At 37.5% G+C, this 13950-nt stretch overlaps 1 pseudogene; it reads right to left on the reverse strand.

Annotated features, from left to right (window-relative positions):
• Positions 1-3579: 3579 nt before the first annotated feature.
• Positions 3580-13950, reverse strand: LOC122065536 (annotated as a pseudogene).

Raw genomic sequence — 13950 nt, forward strand, 5'->3', positions numbered from 1 at the left:
TTGTGCTTGCGACCACTATGCTTACGCCGCACCGTGAGATTGTATATCATATTTTGATATTTTTGAATATAGTTGTGGATTGTATATATTCTTGAGGTTATAAGTTTATGTCATGGATGGATGTAGCAGAATAACTTGGTTATTGCCATTATATTACCATTAGATGTTTCCCCATTTTACTTATAATTCCGCTTCTATACTCTGATTCCGCTATTTATACTGGTTTGTGATGTGAGAATGTGAAAATGTTAAGGTACTGCTATCGGAGATCCTGGTAGGTTGTAAGATAGGTACATGTCTTACTCACACCGCCGGTATTCCTAATCGTAAGTTGGGTCTGCCGGGAGTGGGGTGTGACAGGTGATGTGTGTGGATTTTGAAATGTTTGTAACATGATGTCATTAGGTTCAGCTTGGATAATGAAAGACCAGCAGATGAAAACTGATCGGCTAACTTTTTTTGTTTGGTATCATTCCAATGAAAATCAAAAGTCACAATTTTAGGTAGAAATCTTAGTTCCTATTAGGTTTAGGAATGAAGCTTTAAGATATATGGATTTAGGGTTTAGGCTAATACCACTGACAATAATGAAGAAAGAGAGAGAGAGAGAGAGAGAGAGAGAGAGAGAAATCTAATCCAAACAGGAGAAAAGGTATCAAAGTTTGATTATTGGACAAAAAAATTTTCATCAGTGGCTAAATGATGGACCTGTCCAGATGTGACCCCAATCACTCCCCACCTCTCTCCGGTCTCCCCCCCCCCATATTCCAGTCATGATAGGCCATTGTGAATGGAAACTTGACCTTAGGATAACTCGGTCCTTGATTATTTGTTTCTTAGCTGGTACATACCTGGAGGAGTTGTCCAATTAAAATCAAGAGGGCCCATGCAAGGGCTTGACATCATCCCATTCGGACCATACTTCACTTAAAGCCCACAAATCTGGTTATGCAATAATATACTGATCACACTACAATCTGAGTGAGATCTAAGTCCAATTGTCAGAGTTGGCTGAGAATGGTAAGGATAATAATGACTTAGAAAATGTGTATATATTACTTGAAACCTTCTCTTAATTACCCCTTGTCTTATTCCCAGAAAGTAAGTGTTAATTTGGGGCCATAGTGGTTCCGTGCCTAGCACACTGAGTGCCCGTTTCATGTACAAAAAAATATGAGCTGTGATAGCCCCAATCCACGTACAAGAATAGTGACATGACGAGGCAAATATGATTCTTCCTTTGTTGAAATAGTGGCATGGCGAGGCAAAGGGGGGAAGCAACTACGAAGCCCCTTATAGCTTAGATGGGACTTGACAAGCCACTTCGCATATAGAATAGAATGCAAGGACGGATGGTCGTAGATCAGCTTACTCTTCGTCTAGCGGTGGTAGGGAAGGAGGGTGCTCTACGATCAGCTCAACCTAGAAGCATTAGCTAGTAGAAGCTAGCATCTGAAGGTTTGAGGATCGACTCCAGTCACATGTGGGTGTGTGTGTGTGTCTCTTAGGAGTAGGTTGACTATTGGCCTTTCAATACCCAGTAGGGGGTGTAATAGGATAAACTCCCAAAGAACAAAATCAATTTGAGGCTAGAATTGGAAATTGTCCCACTAAAACCTGATATCAGATTTTCCCATTAATAAAGGAGCAGTTCTTGAACAGGATTCCCAATGGTACCAACACCAAAAAAAGCGGTTAGCTATCGAAAGGAACCGGAACCACTGGTACGTTTTAAAGGGGGTATACTGCATGTTCTTGTATTCTAGTTTTATGGTTATGGTTTTGTTACTGTAAATTTGTTTGTTAATAACACTAAAACTATATCAGGGCTTACACGTGATCTTAGCAAGTATGAAAAAGTAAAACTATGAAATTCATCATCATTTTGTATACTAATTTGCTTTCTAGAGTAAGTTCCATCTTAAATCTCATGACAATAAAAAGAAGTACAACATTAATAATGCTATCATCTCGTTAGGAACTACTGAAGTTGTTCTCTCCTTTCTATAGTGCTCAGAACCGTTTAGGAATTGTTACCATTTTGTCCCGTTATTAATCAGGATAGGTAGCTGGATTGAAAGCTTCTTGACGGAAAACCTACCCCAAGTAAGAAATCAACAAATGCCAAATAATGGTACAACTGACCGCAGCTTTGAGAATGATCCGTGTCTTTCAAAGAGGTTACAACAGCTGGAAAAAAGATTTGGGATAGAAGTGTGGGTCTCAAAATCAAGTTGATCACCCACTAGGACCCAAACTTGTCGAGTAAGCGGGCAGTCTAAGAACATGTGGTTTGAACTTTGATAATGAGAAGAGCAAAGCAAAGGTGACAAGTCAGGTTTAAATTGAAACCTCTTAAGTTGAGAAAGTCAGGAAGGGGAAGCTGCTAATGCAAAAATTTCCAAATCAGATGTTGGATCTTGGGAGCAGTAGGGAGCCCCTCTAGATCCGAAGCTAGGTGATGGGGGAAGAATAACAAATCAGTTGATGGTGATGTTGTAGGCTGAGGCAACTGTGAAGGAACCACACGCGAACTTCTCCTCAGTGGGAGTGAAAATTGGGATTGGAATGGACAAAATGATATAAGCTATGTTTGAAGGCCACCAAAAGAGAATCAGGTCTTTGGCCTCATGTCCTGGAACCGGCGGGGATCAGTCAGATGAGAAACTCTAGTATGAGCGTCTCTGAGAATTGGGAAGGGAGCATTGCTGGGAGATACATTGGGGATCTAAAAATCAGTCCACGGATTAATCCAGCAACCATCACCAACTCGATAGAAGAGCCCTCTTCGTAAATATCTCCGGCAGAACAAATGGACTTCCACCCCCACGAGGCAAAGGATGGACACTTGGCATGGAGGATGTTGGAAAGTATTTTTTGTTTCATAAGAGAACTCAACGCGAAGCAGGAGAACGGAGAAGCTCCTAACACTTTTTTGCCAACAGGGCATACTTCATTGCATCTGATTTTTTGACATTTGAGTCCTCCCATCCTCTTCGGTTTGCATATGGTAGACCAAGCAATAGTGAGAATCTTCCTACAGTTTCAATTGGACCAAAAGAACTCTGTTGATGGAGCCGAGCAACTTGTGAATTGAGGAAGGGACCTTGAAGCGGGAGATAACATAGAGGCATGGCTGACAAGGATGATTAAATACAGACTAACTTACCCGCTGGCCTTAAGAATTGGGTTTTCCAATGCTGTAATTTTCTTGATACTCTTATTGATCAGATTAGAATAATGGATTTTTGAGAGCTTACCGCTGATGAAGGGAATACCCAAGCGCTTGTCGAGTTCTGAAGCCGGGGCAATCAGAAAAAACTCTCTCAGCTACCTCTCGACATTGGAATCCACATTGAGGCTAAATTGAGCTCTAGATTTTGATATGTTGATGGTCTGACTTGAGAACTTGCAATAAGCCTCCAATACCCTGTTGAGTCCCCCCTACCCCATGCACTAAAGATGCTCCCACACCCTCCCATTGGCTCAAAGTTGCCCTAAGGCTATGTTTGGAAGCCAAGAAAAGAAAAGAAAAGAAATCTAATAAGCACAAGGCATGGAGACCTTAACACAAGGGCATTCAAACAAATCCAAGGGCCTTCAACAGTAGACCAGGTAACTTCCCACACTTCAGCACATAGATATGATTAACATTCTTAACATATGCTAACTGATTGTTTGAAAAAAGAAAGAAAGAAGAAGAGCATTACTAAATTTCACAAAAACAAAATATTGAATAGACAAGAGTTGCACTAGGGTGTCGGTCCCGGTTGCCTTAAGAAATCAACAGACTATATAAATGGACACAGGACACCTTAAGCTTCTCCCCATCCATCAACTAAAGCAAGTTATGTTGCTGGTTTTTTTTGTCTTTATCCGATCTCCACACTCTGTCAAATGAAAAAATTACCATGTCATTATTTATTACATTTCACTTATGAGGCTGATATAATAAAATGATGATTATATTTCACCTCATTACATCATAGGTTCTTCACATATTGATCAAGAGACGCGTTGAATAACTCGCATCTAAAATCAGAAATAAAAAACGAAATCAGTCAGTCTATATTTTGCAACTGAAGCTTGCAATCCAAAAGGAAGAAAAAAAATTCTAAGAATTATAGTTGTAACTACAAGACTCTGAAAAGAAGAAAAAAAAAGTACTTCCAAGTATCACAACACCCACATATAAATAATTAGTATCTGCCTAATCCCAAAAAGAAAATAAAGCAAGGAAATATTAAATTTGGTCACAAGCCAGCAACGACAATTCTACAGATGAACTGATATGGTTCCCCCACCAACCCAAATAACATTATTTGTATTATTACATATGTAGCAACCAGAGAGAGAGAGGGAGAGAGTTATTTCTGCAGATTATGGATAGCCAGCTGAAAAGGAGAAAAAGCAAGCTATGATAGGCACCAAAGACAGAAGAGTCATGATTACTCTACATCTGAGCATGAAACTATTGAGTTATGCAACAACCAAATGTACAATAAGAAACAAAAACGTAAGAACAGTTGAAGCTACTTGCAAAGAAATCATTATTTTTGCTTGCAGGAGGAAAAATATAAAGAGAGAAAAAGAAGAAGATAATAGAATAGGTGCTTCCAAGTCAGAACCAGCAACTGGATGGGGTCAGCGTAATGGTATTAAGCCCTTCCCTCTTGCCCGAAATTTTTTTCTAGTTTTTTAAAAATAATTGCTCATCTAATGATTAGCTTCAAATGGTGTGTCAGATTTTCTTCATTTTCTTGCTTCTGGTTTATTATTAGTGTTCAAAATAAATTGAATACATGAATTTTTATGAAATTTTACCAGCCTGAGTGACATAGCAGCCATTGAGTGATTGGATTAACATATAGATTAGGAAACCCAAAAGTAAAGCTGTTGCTTCAATATTGGCCCCATAGAGAAGGCTACATATGTAAGGAGTGAGGGATACTAATGCAATATGAAAATCCAGATTATAAATTTCAGATGTAAGCAGGCCCAATGATCAGATCACAGATTTGAGATAAAGGAAGCAACTGTGTTGGTAAGGAAAAAATTAAGATTGATGGATTTTTTTTTTTTTTTTTGGGGTGGTGGGGTGTGGGGGGGGAGGGTGTGGGAAGAGATGAGATTGATCTTCTTGGGAGGAAGAAGAGAAGAGAAGGGAACAAATCAAGTATGACATACCAATCCCATATGCACTGCTCGACAACACCAAAACTCTTAAAAAAAGTTCATTCTTTACTCAAATCATCTCTAACTTATGAGGATGTCTTACATATATAAAAACCTTCTAAAATTCCTAAATTGATCCATAAAAGAGCTCCTAATCACACTAATACAGTCAATAAATTTATAAACTCAAGATAGAATTCTATCTAAATATTTATCTGAATCTAACCCAAATACTTAACAACTAATCCAGTGTACTAACTTTATTCCTGTTTTATAGACTTATCAATTAGGCACATTACAATGAAACCCAAAAAAATAAAAGGTACAACCTATAATATAACTATTCAAAGGTCAATTTTAGCCCACTAGACTGCCGCAAGCACCTTTTGGGCCTCCCAAGCTTGTGCATAGGCTTCTAAAAGAGATTGAAGTCTAATACAACTGCATCAATTCCCCCTCGGTGTATATATATATATATTTTTTTTTTTGAGTTCTGTAGAATGGGAAGATTTTTCCAACGCATAATCAGCATCCACCATCCTATATGACTATATCTAATGAAGTCGACATTTAGACCACGATCCAATAGTTCAACCAAAAGGGAACCGTTGTTGAAGTTGTAATGTGGAAGCACAAATTCAACTGGTTCAATCAAAAGATCAACCAATTTATGCTTCTCCATGGGTGATCCGTCAATAATAACTGGAACCACTACGTCTTCATTGTCGATGGTTCGTTGTCGTGTTCTTCCACCAATTATTCAACGATCAAGGTCAATTTATTGAAGGAAGATCCCATATGATTACTTGTAATCAACCATTATTACTTAAATCATTGTCGCTGAGTTTCTTTGTTATTCAATTCAAGTCCTCTCGCACGAGTTGAAGTTGATGGTGGGTAGCACACAAGATGGTAGGATCCATGACATTAATGGTCAGGTTTGGCTTTGATATTAATTAATGCAATCTGTAAATCCATATTATGAATCTCAGATGCAAGCAGGTCCAATGATCAAATCTGTGATCAGATATGAGATAAAGGGAGCGACTGCTTTTTTAAGGTAAGAAATTAGATCAATCGACAGAGCGGGAAAAGAGATGAGATTGATATCAAGTATGAGATACCAATCCCGTAAGCATTACTCAACGGTACCAAATAATGTAGAAGCTAGTTCAAACGAGAACCAACCCTACAGTAGGATCGATATTCCAGTAGCTGATAGAATCTCCAAGAAACTTGCTGTCCAGAAATCCAGATTTGATGTTGTCGCAGGAAACTAATAACAGAAATTAAAGATGAAGGGGGATAGGTTGGGTCGACTAGCTCACTCTTCCCAAGAGCATCTCACCCAAGTTGTCTCTCACAGCACTGCATCTCACAGTTTTCCAGCACAAAACTTTCTTTTATCTTTTCATTCAATCGTGGGCTGTAGATCAGCCTTCTTCCTTTATTTATAAACTTTAGATTGATTATGAAATTGGGTCCTTCCTTGCAAAGAAAAGGAAAGGAATCCTTTTATAATTAGTTATTATCCTACTTGGAAACTAATTATAAATCAAATCAAATCTCTCCCTTTTCCAAAGATAGAAACCCAATAAATTATAATTCCTACTTTCTAAAAGTAAAAAACTAAAATTAGAAACTAGCTCGATAATATCTTTCCAACTATTACAAGGAAATATGAAAATGAAAACTACATCAATCAAAAATTTCCTAAAATCATGCAGCTTAAACTCCTCCATGCAAGCTGTCCATGGGGCCCACAAATCAAAAGGGGCTCTTCTTCTAATCTTCTCCATGCAAGTTGTAATTGGGTTGAACCACTCAAGAGCCAAGCCACACCAGACCAAGCTGCCTCCCACAGCAGTAGCATCCCACAACCGGTCTGGACCTCTGTTAGCAAAAACATGTTTCCATTTTTTACCATTTAAAACATGTCTTACTGTATGCTTCCCAAAGATACAGGAAAAAACAGCAAACTTCAAGCATTCCCTTTCTAAACACGTTTAAAACATGCTCTTGTTTTTATGGAGTTTTGTAAGACTCGATCTTTGAATATAATGTCTACTTAATTGATCCTATATCTCTCTCCTAAACTCCAATAGACCTTATTCTTTCACCAAATTGAAGCTAATGCAATGGACTATATTTCTCATAATTACCTTCAACTCAAATTCAATTCACAGACCCCGAAATTGAGCTATAAACTGACATATTTGCTGAAAAATATTTCTAAAGTGATGACTCCTAACTCTAAATGAACATATACCACTTCGAGAGTATGTTGACTATGTTGACAACAATGAACAACACCACAACCTAGTCACATTGCTCAATAAGACTTTGGGCATGTGTGTTGTATGCATTTAGAATTGGTGTTGGATGATATTCAATGATATGTCTTAAAACTTATAATGAGACATGGAATACATAGGCATTAATGTTAGATATTGTAGTTGTTTTGAACACTAGATGCAAATATTCATATAATAATTCCTTAATTTATATAAGTATACTACCGTTTTTCTAGTCCCATTTGTTTGAAATCTACACGTTTAAAACATGTACCATCCGTTTTCTGATTTTTACCGTTATTTGTCTTTTTGACTGTTTATTTGACCGTATCATTCGGAAAAAAATTCTGTTTAAAACCCTTACCATCCGTTTCCATTTTTTTTTCATTCCCGTTTTTGCTAACTATGGTCTGGAGTCTGGACTGGTTTTGCGGCCTTGTTCCTGCAATCTACATCACCAAAACTCTTAAAAAAACTCATTCTTTACTCAAATCATTTGTAATTGATGGGGTGTATTACATATATAAAGACCACCTAAAATTCCTAAATTGACTCATAGAAGGACTCCTGATCACTCTAAAACACACACACACAATAAAGTAAATCAATTCAAAACAGAACACTAACTATCAAGTATCCTGTTTTAACACAAATACTTGAATACTAATCCAATGAACTAACTTTATCCCCACTTTACAGACTCATAAATTAAGCCAATTATAATGAAACCCAAAAAAATAAAAGGCCCAACCTATAATAAAACTACCAAAAGGTCAATTTCAGCCCATTGGACTACCACCAACACCTTCTGGGCCTGCCAAGTTTGTGCATAGGCTTCCATACGGGATTAGAGTCTAATGCAACTGCATCAGTTAATTATTTGATAATATAAAGACTGGGAAAAAAAATGTGATTTGATTAGTAAAGTCTTAAAAAAGGAGTGGAGTCCATCATTAAAATAGTATGGTCTTTTTTAATTATTAGTATTTAGTAGAGCTTATATTTGACAAATCTTAGTTAGTAAGAGTTCTATTTCTATTAGGCTTCCATTCTCTTATTTCATTGTATTAATATATAGCTATAACCCTGTATGCATGAACAGTTATTTGAGAAATAAAATCTTTTACTTTTGTGAAGTGTTTGTGTGCCCCTATCTATACTTTTCCTATTGATTCTCTTTCTTCTTCTCTGTCCAGTTTCTTCTTTTCACTTCATCAATCTTCTCAATTAGTGCAAGCTGCAGCAGGCTATCTTGCTGCAGCTATCTTCAATACATAATAGGTCATATTTTACTGTTCTTCCTTCTTATTTCCCTGCTGCAGCTATCTTCAATACATAACAGGTCATATTTTACTGTTCTTCCTTCTTATTTCTCTATTCTGTTCTTCTTCATATACTCTATTTTCTTGTTGCTTCTTCGATTACTTGTCATTTCTGGAACTCTATTTCTTTTCTCCAATTTTCACTTTATGCTGTTTTAAGCTGATATTCTCTACAATCTGTTCTTACATTTCAGTTTAAACTCTCAATTCCCATCACTATCCTAATCCCACACTTGAACCTGTTGGAATGAATTGCAGATCAGGGAAATCTACTGTGTCACAGCCAAGGTTTGAAATTTCACTGAAATAACCGAGATATTTCGGTTTTGCAATAAACCAAAACGAAATGACCTGAAATTTATATGCAAAATTTATTGACATTCCCAAAATTTCACCAAAATATTTCGGTTTCAGCAGAGGGAAAAATGAATGTGAAATCCGAAATTTCGAACCTTGTCACAGCCATAGGTTTATTGATTAATAAGGTCTACTCAACCTCAATTCTAGGCAAATTACTATTCTACTTTCAGATTTAATTGTTAATTATGTTTCCATATTATTACCCTCTTCAGTCCAGTCTTCCCCCTATTGTATACTAACTATAATCTGGGCCCTATTTCAGAAGCTGCACCTCGATTGTCAACTAGAATTGGGGTTATTATGACTGCATCACTTGATTTTTAAACAAAATATCACACATGTGGCATCCGTCTTCCCCAAACCCATGCATGTGTAGACATTTCCTCAAGATCTCCTATTGCAGTTCAAATTTAAAATGCTCCCATTATTCACTTAGGATATGAGTAAAAAGTACCTAATTGGAGTTGCTGGAGTATAGGGTGGATTCTTAGTAACATATTCCACATACAAGTTGTAGATGTACTTCAGCGATTCCTGTAGATCACCAGTCTTGGGGTGAGTAACCACTATTATCTGCAATGTGGAGACAGATCAAGCAACAAATGAAATTGATTGTTTGTGTTTCGCTTGTTTCAGTTTTAATAAAAACCAAGTAAACGAGCCAATAAAACATGCTTTAACATTAAGCATACAGAGTGTCTAAGGATTCCCAGTCTGGAAAAATTAACAACTGCAAAGTTCATTTCAGAAATCACAGCCAGGCCCGAGAAATTTTAACTCTATTGCAATACAGAAAACAAATTTGTTTAGGGACTTATGTGGTTCTCTTCTTCCAGCTTGGTTGTCCTACGATAAAAGGGCAAAATCCAGAAGCACCGTCCCAAAACCTTTAATAAGATCATACATTGATTCTTACAAAGAATGTCTTCTCCAAAACAGAGTCTTGTTCTTACAACTCCTTGCTTAGCCTACACATCAGCAACTTCATTGGCAGTCCTTGGTTTCTAACAGAAGGAAACATTCAAATAGGCAGTAGGCCTAAACAGCATCCACTGAATCTCTCATCCATTCGATAACATTAGTTGCATCACTTCCCACCATGGCATGACTCCAATTCTTAGATGTGAGAAGTAGCAAACCTTCCTTCAGGTCGACTATCTCTCCACTGGGGTTCCTAGGAGGTCATCACATCTAATCCAGAGGCCCAGCACATCTACGGGAGTTGCTATTAGTGTCTTGCAGCATCCTAAAGAGAGTAATCATTTGGCCGATGAGCTGGCAATAGTAGGCTGGTAAGGGATGAGAGATCTACTGACCCCTTTCCATTGTTCAGCTGTCATTCCGCCATCTGTCTTTTGAAGACTTTCCAAGTTTTATCTGTTGGTTCATGGTCTCCATTGTTGTTCATTTTTCTGGTTTTCCCATTATGCACTAAATATACCATTGGTCCTATAGTGCAAAGTCATTACTCTTTTTAACGAATTTTCAGGACCTCCAGTGAAAAATCTATAAAAAGGAGCGGGGGAATGCACTTTCTGTCACCTTAAAACCACTTTCAACTTAGGGTGGAGTGGAAAAGCTATATCCAGGTCCATGTTTTCATGTGCAACATGGAGGGTCCATCAACTCTTTGAGTTTGATTACTTGTTTTAGTGCCAATAAGATCATAACTATATGGAACAAATATAAATTAAACAAAATAAATGAATGGAAAACTAAAAAATAAATGAATGGAAAACTAAGATCTAAGTGTCAAAGATAACATCCACAATTACATTACCCCCTGCGTATTCCAAGAGCACATGTTCTTTAAGGTCAAGGTTCTGCTGCTGAAAGAACTGCATTTGTCCACATCATACCATCCACAGAGCAATGGTTTCAATAATAATTTCAGAGCCTAAACTACTGATGTTTTTATAGGAAAGAAAGTGCCATCAACATGTTGAAAAATGGCTAAAAGTCGAGCAACATTTTAATGTTTTGGGAAGAAGGGGGACAAGAGGGAGTCCCAACCTATTATCTCAAGCTCCCCAGGAGGACTCAAACTTCCTTCCACTAGTGCACTTCCACATGTTACAAGTGAAAGAGATAAAACCAAATTGAACAAGGATATCAGAAGTGAAATGAGTTTGGTGACTATAGTAGTTGTTGAGAAAATTCCTTCTTACTTGTCAGAATGACAACACATACAATTTACCATTTCCTACATGGAAACAACTTGGAACAACTATATCACTAAGTTGAGGATGATGATGATGCCCACTTGGTTATTCCAATTTACCCAACTGAAGGAAGGACTAACATGACATTAATCTCATAAATAAGGATTCAATTTCCAAATTCTGACCAGGGCTCTATATAATTTTAAATGTTTAATGCTCTTTCAACTCCCAATAGTCACAGACAGATGATCCAACTAACAAAAGTTCCATGCATGGTATCAAAATAAACTCAATAAAAAGCACATGAAAGGAGGTCTGAACTAACCTTTTTCCCAGAGGGACTCTCCATAAAACTTAGTTTGTATGTGTTTGAACGGAAGCTATGAAAAGAACAACCTTGTCCCAGTAACTAAGGCACCCCAAGATCCCCTTTCTCAACGCTGTTCAAAGCAAGAATGAACTATAAAAGCACTAATATCACAATGCATGTATTGAAAAAGATGACAACTGTACTTGAACACAAAATACAAGAAAAGGAACCCAAAACATACAAGAAAAAATTCAAAAAAAAAAAAAAAAAAAAAAAAAAAAAAAAAAAAAAACCCCACAATGTGACCTTCATCACAAAAGGAATCACAATGGCACAATGGGTGTGGTTCCATAGTATTTGGAGCATAGACTGTTAAAATATATTGATCCTCTAAATTCAGTACCCACCTCAGATCATAGGGTTACACTAATGTGGCCCTCCTTAGCATATTACAACAGGTCATGTTATAGGCAGCAACATGACATATTAAAAAGAAAGAAAAAAGCCAAAACATTCATGAGGTGCAATACATGTAAGAACAATTTGGGGAAATAGAGACCCAATCAAGGGAAGGGAAGCTCATTCTGGTACCAGGTGCAATGCCTTGCTAAAGGAGAGAGAGTGCTGTCCACAGTTGGGTGGAGTTACTTCGAGGAGGAGGTGCAACTAAGGGTAAATGTAGATGGAAACATGGATCTCCCTCCATGGATGCTAATACGTTAAGTTGGTTACTGTTTCAGTACCCCCTCCCCTCACCCCCTCCTCTTTTCCTCTCACTCATCTTTTCTTCTCTTGCAGACAATGGCCCCTTCAAATCGCATGATACTCCAGTGTTTTTTAAGTCTTGAATATACTCTTCCTATCTCTATTGAAAAGTAGAATATAATTAAATAGAAGAATCAAATCAAAACTCAAATATATGGTACTTGCATCTCCAATGATGCTCTAGTAATCAAGTTTTCAGGCAAATGGCCGTCCTAATAGACAGGTTTAATATTCAATAAAATAGACAGCAGAATTTCAATACAAATGATGAACCAGTGCTGACCAATTAACTTGGTGTAGTTTCACAAAATTGAGATCAAAACTAAAACAAATGCTTGATTTATTCGAGGTGAGTCTCTGACAGATGGTTCCTCGAACAATTCTACACAATAATAAATCAAGCGAACATTGCATAAATCTATTTGTGAAGTCAACAAGACATGCCAACTTCAAGCAATTAATTAGAATACTAAAATTACATTGAGATTTTGTTTCACAGCCTTCTCCATTGAAGAGAGAGAAGAAGAAGAAGTATTACCTAGTGGGGTCCATCTTAGCAGTGAAAGATTTGAGGGAAAATAGGAGACCAAACATGAGCTTGTGGTCCTGGTTAGCGTTTAGGGTCCTCAGGGGGCGGTTCCATTCCCTATAGAGCAAACACACCCCATTCCTGTTGAAAATGTACATCATATTAGCATTGTTTCCTGATCCAGTTGGTGCTGGCGGTGATGGGCTGATCTCTGATCCTCCAAAAAATTGCATTCTTCCTCTTCCTCACTAACTGGTAAGCCAATCAAGATTTCCAAAAGTCAAGAGGGGGGGGGGGGAATCTGGATTAGAGTACAATAAAGCAAAAAGGATAGAGTAACAAATTGATCATTGTAGAATGAAATGATTTTCCCCCTCATTTTAAGATTATAATTAAAATACAACGAAACCCCAGAAGAAGAGTTCCAAAAACCAAGAAACCCAATCGTTACACAACGACATGCTATGAGTTTCACCTTAAATGAAGTCTGGGAATGAGAATGAATTTTGCAGAGGATTCTGTAAATGAATACTCAATTATTATCCGATGCCTAATTAAGATCTATAAAAGTATGTTCACAGTAACTAGGAATTTTTTAATAACAATGATTCCTACTCCATTTGCGGTGCAATCGATACATGTTGGGCCCTGCCTCTGCAACGTCAAAATGTCACAGTTGTTTTCAATTCCATTGTGGTACCAATGTCTCTCTGATTCCATTTGCAACGTCCAAAAAAAAAAAAAAATACAGAGCTTGTACTCTAGGGTTTGAATTTATGCATACAAGAGAGAGAGGAACTCACTCCGACACTTTTTCTGCTGTCAACCTTCGATCGCTATTGAATCAAAACCCCAATCGAATCTGAGAGACGAAGTGAGGGATGTGAAAAGATTGCCGTAACTTTGGGTTTCACACAAATGGGGGACGAGGTTTTCTGCACCTTGGAAGTGGGAATGAAGAAGAAGAGAAATCCCAAATATCAAATCAGAGGAGGCGGACGGTGTGAGGTTGCTTAGACTTCAGTAGTTACAG

Source organism: Macadamia integrifolia, unplaced genomic scaffold (genome assembly GCF_013358625.1).
Source record: "Macadamia integrifolia cultivar HAES 741 unplaced genomic scaffold, SCU_Mint_v3 scaffold205, whole genome shotgun sequence".
Lineage (NCBI taxonomy): Eukaryota > Viridiplantae > Streptophyta > Magnoliopsida > Proteales > Proteaceae > Macadamia > Macadamia integrifolia.